Here is a 19,518-nt window from a genome sequence, read left to right as displayed (position 1 = left end):
AACAGAAGCAAGAGCAAGCAGAAGCAAAGCAGAAGCAAGAGCCAGAGAGCAAAGTGAAAAGCAAAAGCAAAAAAGCAAAAGCAGCACTATGTACTGCCCCATCTCTGTGTCCCACCGGCCGTGGGGGAGAAGCTGATAAGAAAACCTAAACAAAACTTTCACTGTTCAGAGCCAGTCTTAAAGGCACAGAACATAATATCCAGCACAAACAGAACACATGAATGGGGATACAAGCATCATAACATCACCCTAGGACATAAGATAAGGAAGAGGGTGACGGGGGAGGGGGGGGGGGGGGGGGAGGTTGGGCATTAGTGGGTTTTCAATGTTTGCTTTCCAAAGGAACCATCACACATGCTGAAACCCTGCTTCCCAGGAAGTGTCCCAACATCACTGCTGATGGGAAGTAGAGACTGTCTTTCTCTTTAGCTGTTGTGTGTGCAGATCTCCACTTATTTCCTTCTTTTGCTGTAATAAACTCCCTTATCTCACCCTGCTGTTTGTGCTCCATCTTATTCTCTCCCCTAAGTGGGAAATGGAGTGATTGAGCGACTGAGTGGGGACCTGGCACCCAGCCAGGGTCAATAGGCTACACCAACTGTGACAAGACACCTCTGTTTTAGCCTGGAGACCCCTAGGATGTCCCCATAGAGCCCCTGTAAGATTCCGTGACATCACGCCTCCTCATCAGCCTACGGACACCAAAGATGTCCAGACTGATATCCTGTTACAGCCTGTGAGCTTGGTCTGCTTTGGTAGATGGGAGAGCCCTGGAATATCCCCATGGAGTCACTGGGATTGCCCATGAACTAGGTGTTCTTTAGGAGCACAGAGATCACTGGGAGGTCTTTCTGGAAGCCCAGTGAGTGCGTGAGCCAAATGGGCTCCATGGCACGTAGAGACCCTTCTGTTGTCCCCATGGAGCCCCTGTGAGTGCCTGTGAGCTCAGAAGTCTTTTGAGGATTTGGAGCCCTGGGATGCCATGGGTTGTCAGCATGGGGGGCTGTGATCAGGTGTGATCTCCTGTCTTGTGGTGGTGGATTGCCCTTGCCTCCCCTTTTTCAGCCCCACCATGATCTGAGAAATGCTGGTTAGGCCTCAGCCTTGACAAACTGCAGCTTGGCTGAGCTATTCTGGAGCTTTTCAGAAACACTTTGTGTTCCCAGCAAGGGGTGCTGTTGTGGATGCAACAGCCTGGTCAAAGAGGGAGAAAACGGGCTTCGTTTTCTCACAGTGGACTTGTGAAACTTTTTAGGGAGTTGTAGAAAAAGGATGATAACTTGTTAGCATAAACAACCTGCAGGTGGTGTTTTCCTACTCTGTTTTTCTGTTCTTCTCAAGGACTTTTTGTGAGAAAGATGTTTTTGTTAATTAACCAATCAAGTAGAATGTGTTGAACCTATCTATAAAAAGAAGAGAATTTTTGTATTAAAGCTGCTATTCTGCAAACCAGCCTCCAGCCTTCTAGTGAATCTGTGTCATTTCTTGCTCAATGGTGACATGCTGTCTACTGTGTTCCTTTTTTTTTTATTATTATTTTATTTTAACAGCCTTGGAAACATTGTTTTTGCCTGAATGGTAAACATTGTGTGCAGGTGTGCATGTCCTCCCTAGAATGTGACAGAGGGGCTGCTATCCTGGAATCCTAAGTGCTTTAGAACTGTAAGTTGTGCCTGTAAGTAAAATTACTCCATTTGTGCATCCATTAGCCTTGTTCTTCCTTGGAGAACTTATCATACTCAGATGATCTGTGTAGGCTGTAGACTGCAGTGGTGAACTTCAAGGCTTCCAGCAGAAGAGAGATTCTGTCCACATTTTGGATTTTCCTTTGTCTGAACCTTCAAGGTCCAAGGCTCCAAGCAGTTTGAAGAGCTCCAAATTAAGACATGAACATGTGTTTGTTTTTTCATCACCTCAGTCACCACTGATGGTTTAGTCAAGTTCTCCTGTGCATTGGATTTAGTTGGCTAGTGAAGCATGTGCTAAAAATACATCCAATATCTCCTCGATTACTTTCCCAGAAGGGTTTGACTGGAGAACAAGTTCTGAAGACAAATATTTGGTATACTAGAAGTAGAATTTAGGAGTTGATTACAGAGCACTGCATGCACAAATGGTTAAGAAGGATCAATCTTTTTCTGTCCCCTCTATGCTTGTTCTCATTTGAAATATTAAACATTCTGCAGGTTGGTTTTGTTAGGGTTGGGGGATTTTTTGGGGGGTGGGGTGGTGGTGGGGAGGATGTGGGTATGGGTTTTATTTACAGAATAGTGTACAAAAAACTTGTGCCCCAAACCAGCAGTATGAAGCAATGCAGGTGTAAAAAAAGGTGACAGAAATGTAGGATAATATGAATCTGAAAATGCTTCAGTATTTACCCAGGTGTTTAACTCCAGCAAGGTGACTGTCCTTCACAGAAATGTAGTGGCAGGCTCATAGCATACTAGAAGTGATGACCTTTTCCTGTCCCAAATCGACCAGCAAAATATTTTGGCTCTTGATTTAAACCCCTGAGCCAGCCATGTTTCAGGCTGCAGAAGCTGCAGCTGGTGTGGCAGAGGTGGGGTGCAGCCCTGCCTGCTGGCCCTGACCTGGCACCTGCAGGTGGTGGCCATCAGCACCGGGGGTCCCCTGTGCCGCCTTGCCAGGGCTGGGCCTGCCTCCTTCCACCCCTGATAGCCTCAGGGAAACAGCACACTACTCCATCTGCTTTAAAAACAAACAAGCAAACAAAAAGCCTACTGTAAAAATTTGCAGAAGTCTTCAAACTACTTATCAGCCCTTGTTTGGAGTTTGTTGATGTAGCAAATGGTTTCTAGGCAAACTGGTATTGCTGGTACTACTTTTAGATTAGGTTCCTAAACTTCAGGTAAGAGGAGGTGGTGGTCATGTACCCCTGAAGAATGTTGGAAACTGCTCAGTCATTTAAAGGTGGCCAGAAAATGGGTGTAGCAGTGGAGTGGACACTCTGTGAGTAGTAGCCTTAAGTCATGTATTGACTGGCACTTCAGTGGGAATGTCACATCGACACCAAGAGATTGTGTCATGACATGTTGCATGACAGCAAATTGGACCAAAATTCTACTGATTTTAACCTAAGTGGACAGGCCACCTTCACTTTACCCAGCAAAGGGATGTAAGTCAATAATGTTTGAAAAGTAGCCCTGAAAAGTAGTCCCTTTAGTTTGTTAGACTGGTGCAAGTGTGCAAAGCTGTTGGAATCTAATTGCAGTCTGACACTTAACAAGTCCACATCACTAGGAGGCTTAATGGTTTAGATTGAGAGGTGGTGCATGTTTTTTTCAGAGTAATGGCCCAATGTAGAGCAGCATTTACTGCCATGAATGCTGTTGTACCCTTCAAGAGAAATGGTCTAGGCTTAGCACTGTGTGAGAATTCTTAATCATTCTAGCAGAACCTTCTTGGTTCTGTTGGTTTGATGTCCTGGCATGACTGTATGGCCTGGTACCCCAAATTGTCTGTTCTTCTTTACTGCCAGATATTGAGTTCTGTGCCTTTAAGACTGGTTCTGAGAGTTAAGGGGGGAGAAGAAGCCTTCAGTTTGTCTGCAGAAGCTTCACTTCCTCCCCCAGAATTCCTTTCTCTCAGTGTGTTGTCTGCAGCACAGATAGAGGGGGGACAGTTTTCCTTTGCTTTTTAAGCTAGTTTCCCATCTGTGAGCTGAGTCAAGAGAGTTTTTTCTGGGATGGTGGTGTTTTTCTTGGACTGTTCCACTCTGCCCTGGATCAAAAACCCAGAATAATACCAGGAGTTCACGCCTGTGGCCCACCGAGGCCTGGGACACTGCATTCCAGCGCCGGAGAGCCTGAGGGAGACTGAGCAAGAGCTGAGGCCATATCCGTGAAAGGAGTCTCTGATCTACAGAAGGACTCTTTCTGAATTTGCCATCTCTTCAGAGCAATGAGAAGTTCCATTGTTTAATATTATTCCTTTTTTTCATGTTTATGAGTATTTGGTTATGAAATAAACAGGTTTTTTCCACTTTTCTCCAAAGAGATTATCTTCCAAACTGGTTGGGGGAGGGACTGCTGGATTCTGCCCTTTAGAGGAAATATCCTCTGGGAAGTTTCCTTCCAAATCCATCCCAAACCAGGACAAATATTTTGGCACCCAGCACGTGGCTTGAGAAAGTGGAAAAAAACCTGTACTGATTGCATTTTGGTTTCACTCACAATGTATTGGAATTAAGCACTCAGTATCCACCATGTTGCTTGAGTTTATAATGTCTCTCTGGGTGGAGGCCTTGATGTGTCTGGTCCCTAGGCCTGTTTGAGGTGTTAATACCTTTCTGGTCCCTAGGCTTGCTTCCCTATGCACGGATAGCTCCAGTATTATCCCTGGCATGTAGCTTTTACAGTAGAAGGGCAGGGATTCGGGTTGCTATTTTGCTGGGCATGGTGATAATGATTTATAGGGAGTTTACAAAGGTACTGGGGTTTGTTTGAAATATGCATAGTTTGTTGTTTCTTTGTCCTAGCACGGGCAGTCACTTGGTGATGTCCTCCAGCTAGCCCTCACCTCCTGGCCCACTGCCAAGAGTGGCTGCCCCCTATCTGCCCCTTGGGATAGTCTGGGTGGCAGTAGAGCAGGGCTGCCTAACTCACAGAGGCAGCAAAGCTGCTCTGTGCAGCTTCTGATAAGAATCCCAAGTCGAGGAAGCCAGAACAAAGGAGATGAGAGGGGCCACTTGTATAAGTTCTCAAGAAATTTTAATCTCCAAGAGGGTCCAGGGACAAGTGACAGCTCCAACAGGGTAACAGCAACTTAGGAACAGGGGAGGGTACTAGGGGAGGATACAAATCTTAACCAATAGTAGAACAGCAGGGGAGGAATGTAGGGTGGGCATCAGTGTAGGTAACCAATAGGGGATAACATGGGATAACAGGCTTGGCACACCAATGGAACTTCGAGGGAAGGGTGATAGACAAGTAAGGTTCTAGATAAAGGGGTGGGGTTACATTTGATGAACAAGGGAAGAGGGCAGTACTTCCAGGATTGTCAGGGAAGGGTCTGGAAATCAAGGAGGTGCAAGGGAGATTGACATGGAGACTGACATAAGATTATGCAGGTAAATAGTAGTAAACAACTTCAGGGCAAAACCATTGGGGAAACCGAACGGGGTACATGGAACAAACTACTATAAAATCACAATAAGGAACACCTTAAAATTACAACAGAAAAACAATCTACCACACTACCCTGTGTCCTAGTTTCAGTAGCATATTTTGGGAGTTTATTGCACTCAGTTTATTAAAAGAGGAGCAAGGTGAGAGTTCCCATCCTTTCTTTCCCTTCTTTTCCTTTAAATCTGGTACTTTACCTTTTTAAAATATTCAGTTTCCCCTGAGACAGAGTAGAGATCCATTCTGAATTAGGTGAAGTGTCTGGAAGAGGTGAAAAGTCTGTGAGGCCAAAGCTGAAGGAAAAACTCGCATGCTGAGACAGCAAGGAGACAGAGAAATAAAAACAGAAAAGACCACGAGGTCAATTTGCCCCCGACCTAGAAATTCCTTTGATAAAGAAGAACTGGCGATAAATGTCACGCGAAATGAATATGTATGAACCTATTGTGAAACTGTATGCATATGCATTTGGAAGGGGGATAAAAGGAGACCTGAGATCTTCAGGGCCATGCATGCCTTTTGAGGAGAATTTTCTCTGCATGCATCCGGTGCCGTAAATAAACATACTGAGCTTTACAACTTTTATAAAGTTGTGAGGTTTCTTCTTTTCTCCGCAAAACACCCCTGAATGTAAAGAGATCACTTTCTTGGTATTTTATCTCGTAAGCTTCCTCTATATGGTCTGCAGTTTGTCTAGAATGAGGGCTGATATGTCCAGAGGGGATGATGAGACACCTGACCCAGGCATGGACCCAGGTGTGGAAATTCCTGAGTGCTGTGGGGAAGTGGAGAGAATGGGCCAAACCCTGAAGGAATTTTCTCACCCCCTAGCCTGGGAATTTCCCTGTGAAAAAATTCAGAACCCAGATGAGATGGGGAAATATCTGGAAGAGAAGTGCCATGATTATTCTAATGAGAAAAAGCTTATTGCAATAAGCTGGGGCCAGGCATATCACATGCTGCTAGATACTGTAGGGCAGCAGACAGAGGCAGGGGACAGGGAGATAAATCAGCAGACACCCCAGTCACTCAGGCTTCAGCAGATACCCCAGTCATTCAGGTTGCAGCTAAACCAGACAGTGAGCCTAAGCCAGCAGCTAAACTAGACAGTGAGCCTAAGCCAACGGCAGTTGCTCCTACCACAGGAAAGAAGCACAAAAGCAAAACTAATCACCCAGTAGACAATGACAATCTGGGAGAAGGACCCTCAAGGCCAGAAACTGTCTCAAAATCAGAAGTCACTATTGAGTCCTTGTCCCTGAAGGACTTTCATGGCCTAAGAAAGGATTGCACTAGATGATCTGATGAATCTATAATTAGTTGGCTAGTCCGTCTTTGAGACTGTCTTGGTTTACAAGACAGGTATCTGCTAGGGAAGGCAGAAAAAGCCTCCCTTGGAATGGAGAATGTAAACCCCCTCTCTCCAAATTATTAGAATAGTGAAATCAAGTGGCTCTCAGGCAAAGATATGGGAATAGGAATAACAGTTCTTTACTAGTATGCATAATAAAGCAAACAAGCAACAACTACGGCATTAACAACAAACAGAACCTGGAACCCAGTGACGGCCTTTCAGCGGCGGCACTTTCCCCTTAGGTGTAGTTACAGTCACAGCCAGCAGGGGAGCTGGCAGGCTCCGGGTGGGCAGGGCAGGTGCAGCGATCCCCACGTGGCTGCAGGGGGCACTCCGTCGCAGGCTCGGGGAGCACTTGGCAATAGAGGTTTTTGTTCAAAGATGGGAAGGGATGGAAGAGAGGCTTTTCTTCACAAACCCTTGGGGCAGCCAGCTCCATTGCCCCTAGCAGGACTCTCGGACAGCAGCAAGCTGGGCTGACAGGATGTCTTGGCAGGCAGGGGGTGAGGAGCTCCCAGCAGGGCAGGGAGAGCCAAGCTCAGGATCCTGGGCACCTCAGCAGATGGTGACAGATCTCTCTTTTAGTGAGGTAGGTGTTAATAAGGTCCCAGTTTAGTGTGTGTTCTCACGAGCAGAGGCTCAGCCCACAGCAGAAGAAAGCAGCTCTGGACTGGGCTCTGACAGCAGCAGTGAAACTCCCTTCCCCAAGAGCAGCAGCTGCCACCATCCTTCTCCGAAACAGAGAGAGAGAGAGCTAGGGGCTGCACCCAGCCCCTTCCCCCAGCCCAAAAGAAAAACAAAATCTCCCAAAAAACCAAAGGAGTTTCCCCCTCCCTGCCATCAGTGCTTATTAGCAACTCAATGGGGAAAAATTCCACAAATAACAAGGAAGGAATAGGAAAAAAAAAAAATCAAAAACCAAAACCCAACCCCCAATAGGGACACTGCAGACGAGGCTACAATTCTGGATGGTCCTGAAGCGAGGCAGTTGGGATCCCTGTCACATGACCCAGTTATCAACCAAGGAATGGTAAGGGGTTCTGACCGTCTCAGTCTCTGAATACAGATCTTGAGAAGTGTGAGGCAAAGATATCTGTATGCAGACAATCTTTATATGCAGCAATCCCAGTGGAAGACCATAGAACAAGGGATTCAGTGCTTGAGACAAATGGCGGTGGCAGAGATTGTCTTCACAGAGGACCCAACAATGCCTAGGAATCCAGACTTGGTAACATGTGCACCTGTGATGTCTATGAAAACTTGTACAATTTGGGCCACAAGAATATGCTTCTGCTTTAGCAATGATAAAGCAGGCTGATGGCGATGAGGCCGAGCTTGATTTGGCAAAGAAGCTCCGAGCATATGCTGATGCTGTGCATCACCCATCACATGCACGAATCACAGCTTTGGATACAGGTCTGTAGAAAATAGAAGATAAGATGGAGGAGAATCACAAGAAACTCAGAAATGAGAATAAAGTGGGCCGTCTCCAAATCTCGGCAGTACAGATCAGACGTTCCATTACGAAACGCAAATGTCCCTCAGATAGGGAGAGAAGGTACACCTCACAAGGTGAGCTGGGGTTCTGAGTCAAGGGGTCAGCTGGAAATGTAATTAGGATAATTGAAAACTGCAGATGAGTTGAGGGAACAACTGAGAATATAATTAGGATAATAGAAGATTGCATATTTTAGTTAAGATTTTAAAATTAGTTAAGAAGCTAAGTTAGTAATATAGCTAGCTGGAATCACATACTCTGGTTAAAGTGTAACAAAGATATTAGGAAAGTAAAGCTAGGAGTGGCAGGGATAGATGCAGCAATTGTGAAGGAGCAGACACCATAGAAATACCTGGCCTTAAGAATAATTGAATAGTTAGGAGAGGCTTGGATCGTGACCAGCAGGTCAAAAGGTCCTGCCAACTGGCCATAGGTGAAGAGTTCACCATAAGGAAGATGGCTTTCTTCCTCCCATTTGCCCACTCCCTTATTTCAAAATCCTACTGACCCAATTAAGAGAACACCCTTCCCTGGGTGTACATTTTAGAGGTTCCCTCAAGGGGATTGCACATGTCATCATCATACCTGGAAGTTTGGCTTTCGGCAGCTGGAGCTGCTTCGTTTCTGGTGGAACTTCCTCTCTGAGTCTTGCCCTTTTTCAATTCACACACCCATTGTGCCAGAGCAGCAGTGGGTCTTCCCCTATTATGCATCCTTAGAAACCATGTGAATATGTAAAACCTTTCCTGTATAAATCGAGAACAGGAGTTGGCAACTCCCTCTGCTTGTCTTTGGAAAATATTGCACATGTGTCCGGCGCTGTAATAAATATGCTTCTTTTCAACTTTAGCTGGAGAGTTGCCACAGACATTTTTTCATAACAATCCTTTCTTTGGGATTTTTTCCTCTTCTGGGAAGCTGAGGCCCCAGAAAGAGAATGTAAACAATAATTATCTGCTGCTGTGGAATGCAATAGGTGCACCTGTGATTGGCTCATGTTCCATGTGTACAATTAAGGACCAATCACAGGACCAAGCTCTTTGGGACAGATTCACAGAGAGCTCTCTTGTTTTTAGATTCCTATTGTATTCTTAGCTTAGCAGCTTCTGAACTTTTCTCTCTATTCCTTTTAGTATAGTCATAATGTATTATATATCATAAATTAATAAATCCAGCCTTCTGATCATGAAGCAAGATTCTCGTCTATCTCTCTCACCCTGAGGAACCCTTGCAAAGCCATGTAACAGAGAGTCGTTCTGTCCGTGCTTTAGTTCTTCCTGTGTGATTGTGAGGAAAACATGAGGAGATGGGATGGAAGACCAATTCTTTCCCGAATCAGGAAAAGGAAAGGGTGAAGACATGTACAGACATCAACATAGGACTCTGAGGTCAGTGAAGGAGTCACATTCTAGATGGGAGGGGATTGAGGAGGTGCGGTAGTCCTGGACTGAAATTCTTTTTGTAAGGTTATGGAGAAGATATAATTGATACATCAGACCCTTTTCCCTGAAACTCATGGAAAGGCAGTGGGGAGGATGTAGCATTCTAACACAACTGTGAGCCAAGGCACCAGTACTGAAGCAAGTAGATGTTGCTGTAATCCAATGAGAAACTTGAACAGAGAAAGATGAGAGAGATGAGAAACTTTGCCCCAGTGATTGTAATAGAAAATCTCTGTTCTCAGAGATAGATGATGAGATCTTTTTGTTTTATGCTAGAACAGCTCATCCTTAAAATAGCACCCCAGTAATTTGACATGGCCCATGAACGCAGCTGTGGGAAGGCCGTAAAAGATGGGAAGGATTTCATGCTTGCAGCTTTACGGGCAGCTGTTATTCATCGAATATAAAAGCCACGAGAGAACTGTTTCTTGTGGAAAAGTCTCCGTGGCATAGCAAGAGAGACTCCTCTCCCTAAATGGACTGAAGAAAGACTATTTTAGAAGAAGCAAACTGACTGAAAATCTCAGGTTTTGTCTCTATGTTGCCAGTGAGAAAGGAAAGAGGGTGTGGGGGGAGGAGAAGTGTTCTGAAGGTTTATTCTGATTTTCTTATTATTTTTCTTCTAATTTTGTTAATAAAGTGTTCTTTATTCCCTTTAAAGTTTGAGCCTGCTTTGCCCTCCTCTTAACCCTTATCTCACAGCAGAAAATGAGTAAATTATTCTATTGGGTGCCTCGTGATTTGGCTAGTGCTAGACCCACTACACCAGATCAAGCAGGAGATCGCTCATGTGGTAGCCCTTGGCCCAGTCAGGACAGGACCAGATGCGAAGAACATGCTTTACTCTGCAGCCGGGTGCCATGGTCTGTCCTGGAGCCATTGGCATAAGGTGCCTGGTGAGACTCGAGGTCGACTATTAGGATTCTGGAATTGAAGCTACAGAGGGTTGGAAGCCAGTTGCACCCCAACAGAGAAGGAAATCTTGGACGCCTATGAAGGAGTCCAAGCCACCTCAGAGGTAACAGGCACTGAAGCACAACTCCTCCTGGCACCCCGACCAGCAGCGCTGGGGTGGTTGTTCAAAACAAAGGTTCCCTCTACCCATCAGGCCACCAATGCCACATGGAGCAAGTGAATTGCTCTCATCACACAGTGCACCTGTATTGCAAAATTGAATCACCTTGGGGTTTTGGACATAATTACAAATTGGCCTGGAGGTGAAGACTTTGGTCTCACTGATGAAGAGGATCAGGAACAAGTGGCATGTGCTGAAGAAGCTCCACCATACAACCAACTGCTAGCGGAAGAAACACAGTACGCTCTTTTTACTGATGGTTCTTGTTGCAGCATAAGGATGAAATGAAAGTGCAAAGCAGCCAAATGGAGCCCAATCTAACAGGTCGCAGAAGCTACTGAAGGAGAAGGTGGATCAAGCCAACTTGCTGAACTCAACGCTGTACAACTGGCCCTGGACATTGTTGAAAGAGAGAAGTGGCCAAAGCTCTACCTCTACACTGGTTCATGGATGGTAGCCAATGCTCTGTGGGGATGGCTGGAGAGGTGGAAAGAGGCTAACTGGCAGCATAAGAGGTAAACCAATTGGGGCTGCTGAAGAGTAGAAAGACATTGCTTCCCGTGTAGAGAAACTATCTGTGAAAATCTGCCATATAGATGCCCAGGTCTCCAAGAGTCGGGCTAATGAGGAACACCGAAACAACAAGCAGGTAGATCAGGCAGCAAAGACAGAGGTGTCAAAGATAGATTGGCAACACAAGGGAGAATTTTTCCTAGCTTGATGGGCTCATGATGCCTCAGGTCATCAGGGAAGAGATGCCACCTATATGTGGGCACGAGACCGAGGGGTGGATTTAACCATGGACAGTATTTCTCAGGTTATCCATGACTGTGAGACATGTGCTGCCATCAAGCAGGCCAAGCAGGTGAAATCCCTATGGTATGGTGGGCGATGGTCCAAATATAATATGGAGAGGCCTGGCAAATTGACTACATCATACTGCCCCAAACTCGCCACAGTAAGTGCTGTGTGCCCACAATGGTAGAAGCCACCACAGGATGGTTGGAAATCTACCCTGTATCTCATGCTACTGCCCGTAACACCATCCTGGGCCTTGAAAAGCAAGTCCTGTGGAGGCATGGTACCCCAGTGTCATGGTTTGAGAGGAAGTGAGTTTTTTGGGATGCTGTGGTCAAACCAATAGGTGCTCAGATTTGAATATTGGCACCTGGTGTGGCCACTGGGGACATGGATACACCTTTGAGAACACAAGGGTTAAAAGCAGAGAACTCCCAGGAAATCTCTCTCTTGGGTTCTGGCAGAGAAGGAAGTCAGACCTCTCCCCTGCCCAGCGGATGTGGCTGGGCGGGGGAGGGGAAGCCATGTGGCCGGGTGAGGTAGGCCGGGACTTTGGACAGAGATGGGAGATGAAGAGGCCCTTGAGGACGGAAGGGGGGAGGAGAGGAGCACCAAGAGGCATCGTTCCCCCCCCCCTCCCCCCCCCCCCCCCCCCCCCCCCGGAGAGAGAGAGAGACCGTGTCTGTGTCTGTGCCACCTTGAAATTTGATAGCAGGGCCGGCTGAGAAGGAGAAGCGGGGAGGGGGTGCAGGGAGAAGGTGCTCAGCAGGGCAGCTGTGGGAATTCTGGACAGGCAGAGACTGAGATTTTTAACCCTTTTCTTGCATGATGGAAACCTTACAAATGCTAATCCTCCTGGAGCTGAATGAGATGAGAGATAAGAGATAAGAGGAAATTTGCCACGAGAGAAGTGGAGAAGAATCTTAGGTGGGAGGAGATGATGGAGTGGCCTTTGGCTGGACTTTTCTTGTATAGCCATGGACAGAACCATTTTTTTCTTGTGACACAGAGACTGCCTTTAGGGGGAGGCAATGGCTTGGAGCCAAGGGAGCGCAGTGATGTTATGTGAAAGAGTGCATGAACAGAGACAACAGGTGAGGAGGGTGGTTGGTGCCCTCAATCTTCAGTGGAAGAGAAGATCTCTGTTTTTGAGACCCCTCGGCCCCAGGGGGTGAAATTTGGGGAGCACAGGTGTCCCGAAAGCGAGAGACTGTGCTCTTTTTTGGAACTGGGCAAAACACCCTTAAAAGGAAAACCCTAGAAGCACCTCTGGTCCATGCGCAGTGGTGAGAGCACTGGGCATAGAAGGAAGATGTCATGGTGGCAATGATCTCTGGGCGGTGCCACATGTGACAGGAAGCACAAGAGGTCTCAACTGTGTTTCCTGGGGAAACCTATGGCACAAGAGGGACTCCTCACCCCTTGATGAACTGAGAATTGATTATCTAAAGGGTGGTGATGGACTGAGAGTTGGTGATCTGAGGGATAGATGTATTGGAAATTTGGTGGTGGGGGGGGAGGAGGAAATGTTTTTGGAATGTTTTCATTCTTTCTGTGTGTTTCTTTTTACATATAGTTGTAAGTAAATAAAGTTTTCTCTTCTTTCTTCCTAAGTTGGAGCCTACTTTGCTCTATTTCTGGTCACATCTCACAGCAGACACCAGGGAGAATGTATTTTCATGGGGGCACTGGCATTGCACCAGCGTCAAACCGTGACACCCTGAGACAATTGAGTCAGACAACGGGAGTTATTTTAAGAATACCCTTATCAATACCTGGGCTAGGGAACATGGCATTGAATGGGTGTATCATGTCCCCTACCATGCACCAGCTGCAGGCAAAGTGAAACGGTGCAATGGACTGTTATAAACCACTTTGAAAGCATTGAGTGAGGGATCTTTCAAGAATTGGGAGCAGCATCTAGCAAAGGCCACCTGGTTAGTTAAAACCCGAGGTTCCACCAACAGAGCAGGCCGTGCCCAATCTGAGCCCCTGCATCCAGTAGTGTCCTGGTTTAGGACAAATTTGGGAGAAAACCTCCAAAAGGGGGTCCCCCAGAAAGCAAACACACACTTCCCCTCCCTCCAACCAGTTCGGAAAAAATTTCCTCTGAGAGAAGTGGAAAGAAACCTTTTTATTTAACAGGCAAAGCACTCCCCAGCACAAAAAATGAACAATACCAGATGACAAAACTCATTTGCCGCTCTGAAGAGATGGCAAATTCAGAACATCTCTCCTTTGTGTGGTTTCTCTGTTATCAGTCCCTCTGGTACTGGGAAAGGCTGCTGCCCAGAGTAGGTCTCAGTAGGCCATAAAGTGCAAGCTCTTGGTGCTCCCCTCAGGTCCCAGTCCAGAGCAGGTTTGAACGTTTCCAAGAAAAGGAAAAGAAAAAAAAACAGTCCAGGGAAAACTCGGACTGCCTCAGCTAGCTAAACTAACTAAAAAGCAAAGGAGCGCTCTGTTCTGCTCCATTGGTGCACAGACAACACAGTCCCCAGGGCAGAATGTGGAGGAGTGAGTGCAGTCTCTGATAACAAACTCTGTGCTTCTTCTTCTCCCCGCCTTTGCTCTCAGAACCAGTCTTGAAGGCACAGAATATAATATCCAACATAAACAGAACACACGATTGGGAATACAAGCATCATAACGTCACCCTAGGACAAGTAGACGAAGACAAGGTCCCGGTGGTACATGTCAGAGGTTTGTTAGGGAAGACAGTTTGGATCAATTCTTCCTCAAGTACAGACAAACCCATTTTTGGGGTTGCCTTTGCTCAGGGATCAGGTTGCACTTGGTGGATAAGGCAGAGAGATGGAACAACACGATGTGTACCTCAGGGAGATCTGATGGTTGGGTGAGAACCATGTGTAAATATCATTGTTTGCTGACTATCACTGCCACTATCTGCATATAGCTGTATTTACAATATAGCTGTATTTACATATATATATATATATATGTATATGTATGTATATTTATTTATTTATTTATTTATTTATATATGTATGTATAAATGTGTGTGTGTGTGTAGAGTTAGAATATATATTAGTTTTGGCACTGAGCAGACAATATGGGTTAAGGGGTAGAATGTCTTAGGGTGACTGTATTGTCTGGTGTCCCATGGTCTGGATTTTTTTCTGCTCAGAAATGGGTCCTGTAGCTTTAAGCTAGGCCCAGGGAGACAGAGACGGCAAAGCGGGGGAGAAGCAGCATGCAGTTTGTCTGTAGAAGCTTCAGTTTACTCCTCCGGAATTCCTCTCTTACAGACTGTGCTGCCTAGCACGTGAAATAAACAGGGCAGGAGACTTTTTCTCCTTTTAATGCCTTTATTAAAAGTGATCAGCTCAGGATTGGGCAGCCCCACGGGTCTGCAGTCTCTGTCGTCTCTCCCAGAGTGACGAGGAGGAGGAGGATATGCGCAGCTTTGTCCACTAGGGGCAGAGCTGGGGGTACTCGTGGGAGGCAGATGTTGATGACCGCCCTTTTTTCTCTGGGTCCCCGGCGTCGGGATGACCCCCGTGCTCAGGGCGAGAGGGACTACGAAGGTGTTCAGCATCTCTGTAGGCTCAGCACTCTGTTCCTCACGTCTCGACATCACTCCAATCTCTCAACTCTATGTTGGCTCGTTGTTTTGGGGGTCCTTTCAGCAAGCTCGAAGCAGTAGCTTCTCATGGCATGCCGGTCTTGGGGTTATTTTGCATGTCTCCCCCCTCCTAAGTCTCTTCTCCTCGCCGTTTGGGGAGGTCCCCACCCTTCACTGTCCCAGAGAAGAGCCATTAATTCGGCCCCAGCCAGGGCTTTTACTGATATAAAAACAACTATTAACGACAACGACCCGTAATTACCATAACAAACAAGCAGCACCCTAGCAGCAACAGTGGTAACCTTTTTCTCACAAAAAAAATTGGCAGATTTTTGTTTATAACAGCACGGACAGTGAAAGAGAGATAAGGCTCTCAGTGCTCACCAAGTTCTTGGTTTTTTCAGAGAGAGAAAGAGGGAGTTATTCTTTGCTTTTTTTCCCTGGTTTTCCTTGTTAGCTATAACAAGACAGGTTTTCTCAGGACTGTGTCTTTTTTCTGGAACTCTGTTCAGCTTCTCTCTGGTCCAGAACACTAGGACAATTGCCTGGGTCCCTCCCCCTGCCAAGCTGCACGCAGGACCTGTGAAATAAACAGGGCCAGGAGACTTCTTCTCCTTTTTAATGCCTTTATTAAAAGTATCAGCTCAGGATTGGGCGGCTCGACGGGTCTACAGCGTCCTGTCGTCTCCCCGGGCAACTCAGAGGAGGAGGATATGCACAGCTCTGTCCACTAGGGGCAGAGCTGGGGGATCCAGTCCTCGTGGGAGCCTTTAGGGCATGGTATCCCCGCCAGTTGTTTCTACTTTTGCCGGCTGTCTTAGCAGGCCCTCATCTCCGGGGGCTACTCCCATGGTCAGGGCGAGAGGCTCCGAAGGTGTTCCGCATCTATGCAGGCTCAGCACTCGGCTCCTCACATCCAGACATCACTCCAGTCTCTCAACTCTTATTTGGCTCGTTGTTTTAGGGGTTTCTCCGTGGGTTTGGAGTTGGGGGTCCCACAAAGCATTCTGGTCCTTGGAGTCACTTTGCATAAGCCCCCCCCCTCCAGGTCTCTTCTCCTCACTGTTCAGGAAGGTTCCCACCCTTCACTGTGTCAGAGAAGGGCCATTACCTCGCCCTAGCCAGGGCTTTTACTAATACAAAAACAACCATTAACGACAACGACCCGTAATTACCATAACACAGGCAGCAGCCCAGCAGTAGTGGTAACTTTTTTCTCACAGAAAAAAATCAACTGAATTTTTGTTCATAACAGCCTGGACTGCCATCTTGAGCCCCAAAGGGACAGAGAGACTGAGTGAGTCGATACACACCCACGGAGGACTCTCTCTGAACTACAGAAGGACTCTCTCTGAATTTGCCATCTCTTCAGAGCAACAAGAGTGTGAAAAACACTAATCACTTGTTTTAAACGTTTAATAGTAATGAAATGGTTATAAAAATAGTAATACATATTAGAGTAATAAGAATTTGGACAATCAGAGTTAGGACAATAAAAGGCAATAAAAACAAAGACATACAGACAGTCCTGGTGCCTCCTGGGCAATTAAGCCCTGAAAGCATGCACGCTAACAAAGGATTAACCCTTAAAAGCAATAGCTTGTTGCATATTCATATGTCTCATACATGATGCATAAATTCTTTTCAAACAAAGAGTATTCTCTGGTTATTGTCAACTTCTCCCTCTTAATCCTGTTGGCTCCTCAAAGTCAAGAAGGAGATGGAAGAAAGCTGGTCTTTTCCGATAAAGAGGCAATAATTCTTCTCTTGTGGATTTTGGTGGCTTGTTGCTGTTATCTCTGTGCGAAGAATTTCTTGAGCTAGTTAGAAAAAGTATCTTACGTTGCATAATTTCTATTTTAATATTATGCTATAGCCTAAAACTATATTTAACACACTACTGAAAAGGATTAATACAGTATAACTTTCTAACATAACACATATAATATTCATTTTAATATTTGCAAAAGCAAATCATATAATACGCATTTTTCACAAGAGGCTTCATTGCTTAATATTATTAATTTTTTCATGCTTGCGAGTACTTTGTTTGTTAAATAGTTTTATCCACTTTTCTTCAAGGAGATTTTTCTCCCGAACTGGTTGGGGGAGGGGCTGCTGGAATTTGCTTTCTAGAGGAGATCCTTTGCAAAGTTTACTCCCAAATCTGTTCCAAACCAGGACATTTGGTTTCACAGCTGGAGCAAATGCACAGCATTGGAAGCAATTCATAGGGGAAAAGTGGAACATATCCAAAGCACTGGACTTCATAGTCCTTCAGCAGCACAATGCAATTGAGTGTAGTCTAACTGGGGGAGTGCTGACCATCAGTGATACCTGATTTTTAAAAATTCTTAATTACATCAAAACAAGAAGGAAAGTGATGAAGATGAAATCCTTTCCTCTTAAATCTGCCTACCCAACAACTTCAGAGGTAGTTGTAATGTGTACTCACCTATTTTAGCACTGAAAGTGATGCTTTAGTATTTTAGCCCTTATATTTTTCAAATCCCGTACTGCATTAGTGCATAACTCAAAACTCCATATAAAGTGTTAATTGTCTTCCCATTTTGGTCAGACAAAACAATCCCTCTAGGCCTGAGATCCAAGGACACCCTACTGCCTCAGGCCCTAAAAAGTATAAACAAAGTGAATTTGGGGGGAGCAAACTGGGGGTATATGACTTCATTACCTGAAGCTGTCATTGGAGGATTGAGACAGAGGAAAGATCCAGCGCGTCCAGCACGCGTCGTAATAAAAGCATACCGGGCTTTACAACTTTTATAAAGTTGTGAGGTTTCTTCTTTTCTCCGCAAAACAGGATTAACCCCTGATATGTAAATGGGCCAAACCTACATCTGTCTGAAAAACTCCTGACTGTTGTTCATCTTGGGTGTAGCATCTGGAAGGCTTCTGACTGCCCAAGGTGTACCTGTTTGAAGGCCTTTAATAAATATCCACTTTATTCTCTTAATCTTGTCTAGCCTCTGTTCTAGGTAGCCACTTCAAGGCAACAAAAGGATATTGGAGTCACCTGAAGAGAGCTTTCGTTCGTAAGTGTAGTGGTTTTGCATGGGAGGCACTAACGGAGGTGATGTACAGAGAAAGCTGATATGCCTCAGTGAACACCTGTTTTGCGGAGAAAAGAAGAAACCTCAAAACTTTATAAAAGTTATAAAGCCCAGTATGTTTATTTACGGCGCCGGATGCATACGGAGAAAATTCTCCTCAAAAGGCATGCGTACCTCTGAAGACCTCCGGTCTTCTTTTATCCCCCTTCCAAATGTATATGCATACAATTTCACAATAAGTTCATACATATTCATTCCGCGTGACATTTAGCACCAGTTCTTCTTTATCAAAGGAATTTCTAGGTCGGGGGAAAATTGACCTCATGGTCTTTTCTGTTTTTCTTTCTCTGTCTCCTTGTTGTCTCTGGAATGTGGCTTTTCCTTCAGCTTTGGCCTCACAGATTTTACACCTCTTCCAGACATTTCACCTAATTCAGAATGGATCCCTACTCTGTCTCATTCCCCCCTTTCCTAGGAAATAAGTAAATTCTTTTACTTAAGGAAAACCTCCACGACAATAAGTGTCTTTTAACGCTTCACCATGTACGTTTGACAAAGAGGTTAGTACAGCTATTCGTTGTAGTATTCTACAGTTCCAAATTAACAATGTAATAGATAATCCTAAACTTATCCCAACTAATATTAGTAAAACTACAATGGGGTGGCACAACTTATTAAAGATTCCATTCGCAGTTGGTGACCACCCAAAGATCACATCTCACCAGTGACGATCCATATTTTGTTTTATTCTTTGTAGAACTCTGGTTATCTCCTTTGTATCATGTTGGACAGTAATTAAGGTTTTCTTTCCACTTTCTTGGATTTCTTTCAAGACTTCCAATAGGTCTTGGTGCTTAATTAATTGTTTTACCAATGTAAGGTTCATCCCAATAGGGGTAGGTGGTAGTCTGTGACACATTGTGTAATTGGCTTTAATCAGCTGGTGGGATGTTACTGGTACCAAATACGAAAAATCACACCCAATAATCTTAACAAAATTACAAATACAGAAATTAGAATGGTTTCTACTAGACAGAATAACATCATTGCTATCAATTTGTACAGCAGCACAAGCAGTTCTCAAGCATACACCCTTTTCCAGTATATATGAGCACAGTTTCCTGGTCAGTGACTGGATGAATTTCAAAGTGGAAAATACTCTGTTCAGTGTCCAAACACACATCTTGGGCATTACGTATGGTAAGCACAAAGGCAGTGGCCATATTAGAAACAGGATCATAGGTGAAATTCACCATAGTCCACCAGGATTGAAACTTCCTTTCAATATCAATTGCATTATCCCACACAATTTCTTGAATTTCAGCTGGAAAATTACCTTCACCCCTTTCCCATATGATCAGAGCTGCTGTTGCTTGTATCCATAACTGTGCTTGTATACAACTGAAAGCTAAAGACCCATTATCTTGAACTATACTAAGTGCTTCTACTATCAGCTTGTGGTGTTGGTCCCAGGCCTTTTCATACTTCCTTACTTTGGCAGTACTTTTGAAATCTGTCACTGGCTAGTTCCTAATGCCAATAGAGATTACTGT

The sequence above is a fragment of the Melozone crissalis genome, unplaced genomic scaffold (assembly GCF_028551555.1).
Source record: "Melozone crissalis strain CALT ecotype California unplaced genomic scaffold, PUWL_Pcris_2 ptg000035l_1, whole genome shotgun sequence".
In the NCBI taxonomy this organism is placed as follows: Eukaryota; Metazoa; Chordata; class Aves; order Passeriformes; family Passerellidae; genus Melozone; species Melozone crissalis.
Note: the sequence above shows the minus strand (reverse complement) of the source record.